We start from the raw sequence: 7,915 nt of genomic DNA, 5'->3' as shown, positions 1-7,915 counted from the left end.
AATCTTGTCTGTCTTGATTGTTACTTTCTCGGCACATTGTTTCAGGGCCCGCACAAAATAATTGGCTCTTTTAGAGCAGTCGCTGACTATGGGAAGTACTGTTACAGCGGTGCGCATGCATGATCTCTGACAACCGGGCAGCATTGATCACAGTGAGTAGGTCTTGGTGAAGTGGAACAGAAAGAAAAACGTATACCAGAAAGAACAGAACACCACGAGCAAAAACAAAGCTTTATGAAGGCCATGCTGTTTCTCTATGTTATCCAGAAACTCTTATCTATGAAGATACTCTTCATAAAACAGAAAATGCACCTGAGAGAAAAGGAGTGGGGATGGGATGGGGGTGGGTGTTTAGGAGTTAGCCAGTGTTTCCCAAATAACTGCAAGCCAGGATGTATATAATTCATCCCATTATAATTAAGCCTGGGATAAGGTGTTGTTTCTGAAGCCCTGGTTGAAATACAGGTATGGACCTGGGAAGACTGACGTGAGCTCTCAGTTACACCTAATTAAAGAGCTGGGTCTTTGACAACTTGACCTGACCTGTCCAAAAATCAGGAGAGGCAGGGGATGCCTGGGAGGCAGAGCACAAGGAAAGCAAGTGAAGGTTGTGTTATCTGGACTGGGGGGAGGTTGACGATGAGCTAAAAACAAACTTTGACTTCTGGGCAATCCTCCGCGGAGTGGAGAAATACGCCTTGTCCTAGATTCTTGAGGAATCCCATTGACAGGCCTCCCCAGGTTCACAGCCCTGGACTTCTTTAGGGGTGGTGGACTCCTGGGCAATGAAACTGGGCCACTGCGGGCAACTCCGCAGTTTTAACCCCTTCCTCCCAGATTCAGTCACGGGCCCTGCTCTCATTCCTCCCCGCCTCGCCCGCGCCCAGGGGTTCCGGGACTGAGCATGCTCAGTAGCCGCCCGCGTCTAGCTCCCAGGGAAACCTCTGCACGCCCTCCCCAGCTGCTCTCGGTCGCCTCCTCGCCGCCGGCCGCCCAGGGTGCATCCCGGCTTGCAGGGCTCCACGCGACCCAGATTCCCGCCCCTCCCCCGCCCCTCCCGCGCCCGCAGCCAGTGCGGCAGCCGCGGCCGCCTCTGTCCAGCTTGCGAGCGGGGACCAGCCGCGGTGGTCACGGTCGCCAGCGCGTAGATGGAGATCACACTGGCGCTCTCCCGGACCTGCTGAGCCCACCGCTGTCCCTGTCCCGGTGAGTCGCGACCCTAGGGGAGGCGAGGGGCGAATGCCCTTGGAGAAGAGAGAGAGAGAGAGGCGGCTGCTGAGCTGTGTAGGGTACCGCAGAAATGCTCGGGTTCGGGGGACGGTGAAGGGACGTGAATGAAAGTGCGCACTACCTGGGTGCAGGAGCGCCGGGGTCACCCAAGACTACAAATCCTCTTTCTCACCCTGCGCCGGGAAATTAACACCCACGGCGCTGCGGGTCAGCGCTGGAAGCTGTTTGCGTCCCAGGGGCGCGGGTCGCCTAGCGACTGAACGCCACTGCAGGTGCCTAGGGAGGGATCCGAAGCGGGGACAAAGGGCGGCCTGACTGGGACAAGTGGAGGGGTCCTGGCCCCCCGGGGAGCCCTCTGTCCTGCCGGTCAGGGCCCCAGGGCGGTGCCAGGCGGCAGAGGGGCAGCGCTGTAGACCGGAGGTCTCGGAGCCTCCACCCCGAGCCAGGTCCGCCAGGCTGGCGCGCTGCATCTCCTCCCACTGTGGGAAACTCCACTCTTGGAGCATCTCCGGGGCAGGTGCAGTTGAACAGGCAGGCGGAGAACAACAGCCCCGGGAGCTGTGAAAGCCAGAACAGTGGAGTGAGGCATGCTGTTTTTCCAAGTGGCTTTATTTCCAAGTGTGGGCACCGACTACTCCCCCTCTTGGTGTGTCTGCTCAACCTCTAAGTGGCGAGTCCGGTAACACACCTTATGAATATTTCAGAAACGACCTCACAGACTCGCTTGCTTCAGATCAAGTTTAATGAATATGTGTGGGAGCCTTTCTGCCCCGCATACACACACAGATGGAAGCCTCAGTCACTGCTTGGAGCTTTCCAAATTTCATTTCTTCCTCCCCGCAAACCGAGAAAAAGACGTCACAAATCCCCGCGAGCTCTAGCTTGGTGTCATAAATTGAGGCTGTCGTTTGGAGAGACCGATTTTAGGCAGGCTTTCCGCCTTTGTTCTGCGTCTCAGCAACGTGCGTGTGCGTGTTGTGTCGGTCGCTTGACAACCGTCCTTAACTGGCATTACCAATATGGTGGAAAGCAGGTAGCATGCCCACATTGGGATAAACGTCATAATTTCTTGTTGTCTTATGACAACACAGAGTAACAGCGGTCTTAGTCATCCTCTCCCTAGAAGTTTCCTTCTGAGGTCAATGTAGTTGAAATGTTGCCAAAGGCACACATTCTTGTTTTTCCTCACAATTGGGAGATACTCCCTCTTGACCTCTCTCTTATGAGAAAAACGAATGCGAATGCTTTCTCTGTAAGACATCGCTGTCAAGAACAGCAACATCATGTTTTATGGCAAGGAACTTCCTGGGTTGTAGCAGACTTACACTTTGAGCTATAACTCCCATTGTACCATTCAATTAACCAATAAACTGACATACTGCATAGCTGTCAGTACTCCAAGATGGTACTCATTTGCAGACAAAGTCAGTCAGTGCCCCCTCACCCCCCTCCCCATGAGAGACAGGTAGGTAATCTTGACCCATCTATAATGAATTCTTTTGTTGACCAAAAGCTCAAGATTCCCTGTGAAGAGTAATGAGGCAATAATTCTCTCTTGCAAGTCCGCTCATACAAGGAAGAGGCTGAGGTGCTTCCGTTTACAGATGTTGCACATTTAGGAAAGGCTTTTCCAACAAAGACTACCGCAGTTACATCACGGCTCCACCTCTGCCTGCCAGACTGCTTCTCCCAGTCTGAGGACAGCGAGTGTTGCTGTGCTCGATTAATGAAGGAAAACCACACTGAAATGGAATTTTGCTCATTTTCTCTATTGTGTCTTGCTGATTCGACTGAAAATACATGAATGTTAGCTTTTTAAGAGATTGTTGAAGACAGCATTAGAGTATCTTCTGTGCTAAAAATTGTTGATGGTATTATAAAGGAATTCTATGGAATTAACAAAATAAGGGAAATATTATGTAACAAGCAACATTTCCTAAAGTATGTCACCAAATCGCTCAGGAATGAACCCAGCTGTGTTCACGGATGTAAAAGCTGGCTAGTTGAGAAGTTTGCGGAGCTCAGACACAAACTTCCAGGTGTGTCAAGGAAGCAGACCCCGTGTCCTCCAAGAATTTTTAAAAACCATTTTTAGGATTGTTGTATTTAGCAAATTAAAATTCAAGCTGCCTCACTAAGTTTGAATTTCAAATAAACAGCAAACACTATTTTAATTTAAATATGTCATGTGTGATATTTGGACTTATACTTTAAAAAATTATTAGTTGTTTCTCTGAAATTTAGTTTGGACTGGGCAGACCCCCCCCCCACACACTTGCAAACCCATAATGGAAACGTTTCTTTCCGCCTTTTTTGGGTCGCCTATGGGTTGAAAAAACAAAGTGGAACAGAAGTCATATGCTGCTCTGCAGACAATCTGGGGCAAGCTCAGCTCTTGAGCTATTGAGAATAACTCAGGCCTGAAAGTGAGGATTCTCGGTTCTGCACATATTTACTGAATAGTTCTACTTGTTAGGCTCTGAGGGAGTTTGCCAAAAATCCAAAGATGAGAAGAAGCGGGGGCTGGAGATGGATTTACATCAACCAATGTAGGGCTTGCTTTGTTGGAAGTGTGAGGCATATATTTGTTGGGGTGGGGGGAATGTAAGAGCCTGGAGGAAGACACAGAATTCTGCTAGGTATCTCCATCAAGGAATGAGATAGCTCCCCAGCAGTGTTGACTGGGCTGGCCTCAGATATGAGAACGAATTCTTATCATGGGAGAAGAGGTGTAAAGAAATTGTCATGGGAACAGATGAAGCTAGAAGTTTCAGAATTTTTAGCTGATAGCCTCAGTTAGAAAAACAGAGCAGCCCTATCATGTCCTGAAGCACTCCTCCTCCTCTTCCAACTTTTTCATTGTTTCCTCCCCCAAAGAAAGACTTTGAAATAGTTGCTGATGGGAATGAAGAGGGCACTGAGATGAGGCAAGTGTAGAGACTGGCAAGTAGCCATTAGCAAAGGGATCTCTACATAAAAAAAAAATCTTTAAAAACTGTTTTGAATGTATGAGGGTGTTTTGCCTGTAGGTCTGTGCAGCACGTGTGTACGTGGTGCCCTTGGAGGCCAGAAGAGGGCGATGGATCCTCCAGAACTGGAATCTCAGATGGTTGTGAGCAGTCACGTGGGTGCTGGGAACTGAACCTGGGTCCTCTGAAAGAGCAGCCAGTGCTCTTAACCAGTGAGCCATCTCTCCAGGCTCTCCCATTGCATATTACAAAGCAGGTCACCTGCCTTTGACTAACATCATTGGGTGCTTTTCACTACTCCACTGCCATCCTGGTCTCTTCAGATAAAAAGCCATCACACAGTATCGGAATACACTGTTTCTTTACATTTTTACTTTTATATAAATGCAGATACTTAAATGTCTCATATGAGGTGCCGATCAATATTCAGTTTCTTTTGGCACACTTTCTTGAAATAAGAGAAGCGTATGTTTAAGTTTCAGCAAATCTGTTGCTCCAAGTGGGAAAAGACATTACATTGCTATCACTTCGTTTCGGTTGAGTTGTCTTGAAGGAAGCAGATGCTGGTGACGGAAAGAAAGCATATTTTACAGAAATAGCACCGTGTGAAAATGACCATATGCTTGTAGTATCAGAGAGTACCTACTTAGTGTTCAGAAGGAAATTAATTCCCAAACAATACCACAGCAAACACAACTGTGTCTGTAGGGATTCTGGAAGTACCGCTGAGGGTCAGTGGAGGGTGCTGCCCGGAAGTTGAAGGTTAAACCCATGCAGGTCCTGTAGAGACCATCACTTGTTTTTTCCTGATTCTAGTTGGCAAAACTGCAATGCCCAGTAATAGAATGCCAATCTAGATTACCCTTCTGTCAAGATACCTAGCTATCTTAGCAATCATCTTTCAGAAGAGCCTCAAATGTTTAATTATCCATATGTGTGGCTAATTTTCACTTTAGTTTTTCCTAAAAAAAAAAAAAAAAGGATTTGGGAGAGTGTACCTAAGGTTTTATGGATGCCAGGCAAGCACTCTAGTGCTGAGCTGTATTTCATCCCCCCGAGGGGGAGGGGAGCCACTTTTTTTTTTTTTTTTGAGACAGTCTCACTAAGTTATTCAATATGGCCTTGGACTTTCTCTATAGTCAAGGAAGGTCCAGAACCTATGATCCACCAGCCTCAGCTTCTTGAGTAACTGGGATCAACGGGTCTGACCCATGAGGCCCAGCTCATATTCTTCTATAAATTGTCAAAAATCCTAAGAACTACCCTACACTGACGTCTAGTGAAATAGTCTTACCACATAAACAATCATCCACTAAGATAGAGCAGAAAACAGTTTAATTCAGGAACTTATGCCAGTCCTTTTTGCAGAAGGTCAAACATCTTCCTGCCTTATAATTCTGAGCTTATGTGAGAGAAAAAGAAATTGGCCAAGAAACGTACTGAAATCGTTCAAGTTCAAGGCAATTAGAGCCTAGGTCTTATTTTCAGCGAGGTTTCACGTGGACGCACACAGCTTTATTACAGGAAGCTTTGCTGCAATGGTCCCCAGTGGCAACTCAGGTGGACTATCACCCAGAGAGCCTCGGGTGATGCCAGATGCTCATTCTCTGTCTAATCCTTAGTAAACATTCTGAATCCAAACATTCTGCTTACAGGATGTCCTTGCATCCCATGAACATGTAACCTTCCAGCCCCCTCGTGCTGACCGTGGGCAAATAGCATCATACCTTACTCCAGTTTCTCTGCTGTAAAATGGAAGGCATGAGAGTTAAAAAATAGTGATATGATGCCAGCTCTGATGTCTGTATCTATAAAATAAACCTGAGGTCTTGCTGTGATTTCAACAGATGAATAGCTTTGTTCTTAAAGAAATGAGAAATTTATATAAAGTGAATATACTCTATATGATGTTTCCCATGCTGTTGAAACAATTACACAGATTGGATTTTTTTTAATTTTTACATTTTGGAGGTGAAGCAGTTTGGTTGTTGCCTAAGAAGAATTTATTAAGCTGCTTTTAAAGATCAGTCTCAGCTGGAGGTGGTGGTGCGTGCATCTTTAGTCCCAGCATTTGGGAGGCAGACACAGGCAGATCTCCACTCGCTCAAGACCAGCCTAGTGTACATAATGAGTTTCTGTCCAGGCAGGGACCCTATTTCTAAAAAAAAAAAAAAAAAAAAAATCAGTCTCAAGCAGATAAACAAACAAAAAGAAAGAAAGAAAGAAAGAAAGATCACCCCTGCAGTTGAGATAGCTCAGACAGTAAAGACACTCGCCTTCAAGCCTGATGATCTGACTTTGACCCTGGGAAGATGAGAACCTACTCCAACAGGTTGTCCTTTGCTCTCTACATACACGATGGCGCGCACACACACACACACACACACACACACACACTCCACAAACTAAAGAAATAATAAGTATAATTTTAAAGACCGGTCACAAGCAAGCTAATGATGCAGACTGGGAGTTCCTCACATACTCTTGCAATGAAGTTTCCATTTTAATTATTAAGCTGAACTTATTAATTAAAAGTCTGATGTAAGAGCTGATTTAAGCCACTGTATCCTTCCTTCCTATTTTCCCGTGTGCAAGGAGGTGGTGAAAAGCTGACTTTTTAACAATATGTGTGTCTGTGTATATATGTGAGTGCCAGTGTCCTCAAAGGCCAGGAGAGGACGTCAGATCTCCTGGAGCTAAGGACTGTTGCGTGACACCTGACATGGGTCAAAGAATTGAACTATAGTCCTCTGGAAGAGTAGTGTGTGCCATGGACCATCTCTCCAGCCATCTCTCCAACCCCTGCCATATGTTTTGAAGGTTTTATTCATGATGAAGCTAATCATTTATTTATCTCATAGATGTTTTGATTTTTCACTTTAGTTTAACAGAGATCATCAATGACATGAATTCTGTTCCCTACATCTTTTTTTTCTCCACCAATTGGCACTGTCAATATTTGAAGTGTAAATCAGTCACTAGAGTGCATTTATTGTATAAATACTTTTCTTTTAAATGAAGCAGAGAGCTATCCTATCAAAATCTGAAAGATAAATTTTCTAAAAGTTGTATAGTGTAGTAGACCCTTTACTTTTTTGTTTGTTTGGTTTGGTTTGGTTTGGTTTTTTGAGAAAGGATCTCTCTATTATGGAACTCTGGCTGTCCTGGAACTCACTATGTAGACCAAACTGGCCTCTAACTCACAGAGTTTCTCCTACCTCTGTCTCTCAAATGCTGGAATTAAAGGCATGCGCCACCATGCCCAACTTTGACCCCTGTATTTTTAACATAATATTTTATTTATTCTTTGAGAATTTCACACAAGCATACAATAGGTTTTGATAACCCACCTTTCCTCCTTCCTCCAACCTCTACCAAACCCCACCAACACATCCTCTCCCAAGTTCATTCCCCCCCCCCTCTCTCTCGTTAATAATCCACTGAATCAAATTAGTGCTATGCATTTGCCCACGGATATGGAGCCATCCCCTGGAGCATGGGCAGCCAATCAGTGGCCATACCCCAAAAGAAAAATTATTCTCTCTTCTCCAGTACTCATTAACTGCCAGTAGCTCCTTAGCTAGAGATGAGGCCATCTGAGCTCTGCCCATACTCATCCTGGAATTTTGACTGTCTTGATCCGGTGTAGCCGCTGTGAGTTCAGGAGCGCAGTGATGATGTCACGTCTAGAAGACAGCATTTACAACTCTCTTCCC

At 45.9% G+C, this 7,915-nt stretch overlaps 1 protein-coding gene across 3 annotated transcripts in view; it reads left to right on the top strand.

Annotated features, from left to right (window-relative positions):
• Positions 1-1,149: 1,149 nt before the first annotated feature.
• Positions 1,150-7,915, top strand: part of Elmod1 (ELMO domain containing 1) — a 58,792-nt gene continuing 52,026 nt past the window's right edge. For all 3 annotated transcript variants that reach the window (XM_059266907.1, XM_059266906.1, XM_059266905.1), the window contains exon 1: positions 1,150-1,206. The gene's annotated coding sequence lies outside the window, so the exon portion shown is untranslated. The remainder of the gene's footprint in view (positions 1,207-7,915) is intronic.

The sequence above is a fragment of the Peromyscus eremicus genome, chromosome 7, assembly GCF_949786415.1.
Source record: "Peromyscus eremicus chromosome 7, PerEre_H2_v1, whole genome shotgun sequence".
NCBI lineage: Eukaryota > Metazoa > Chordata > Mammalia > Rodentia > Cricetidae > Peromyscus > Peromyscus eremicus.
Note: the sequence above shows the minus strand (reverse complement) of the source record. Positions and strands in the feature narration are given on the sequence as shown.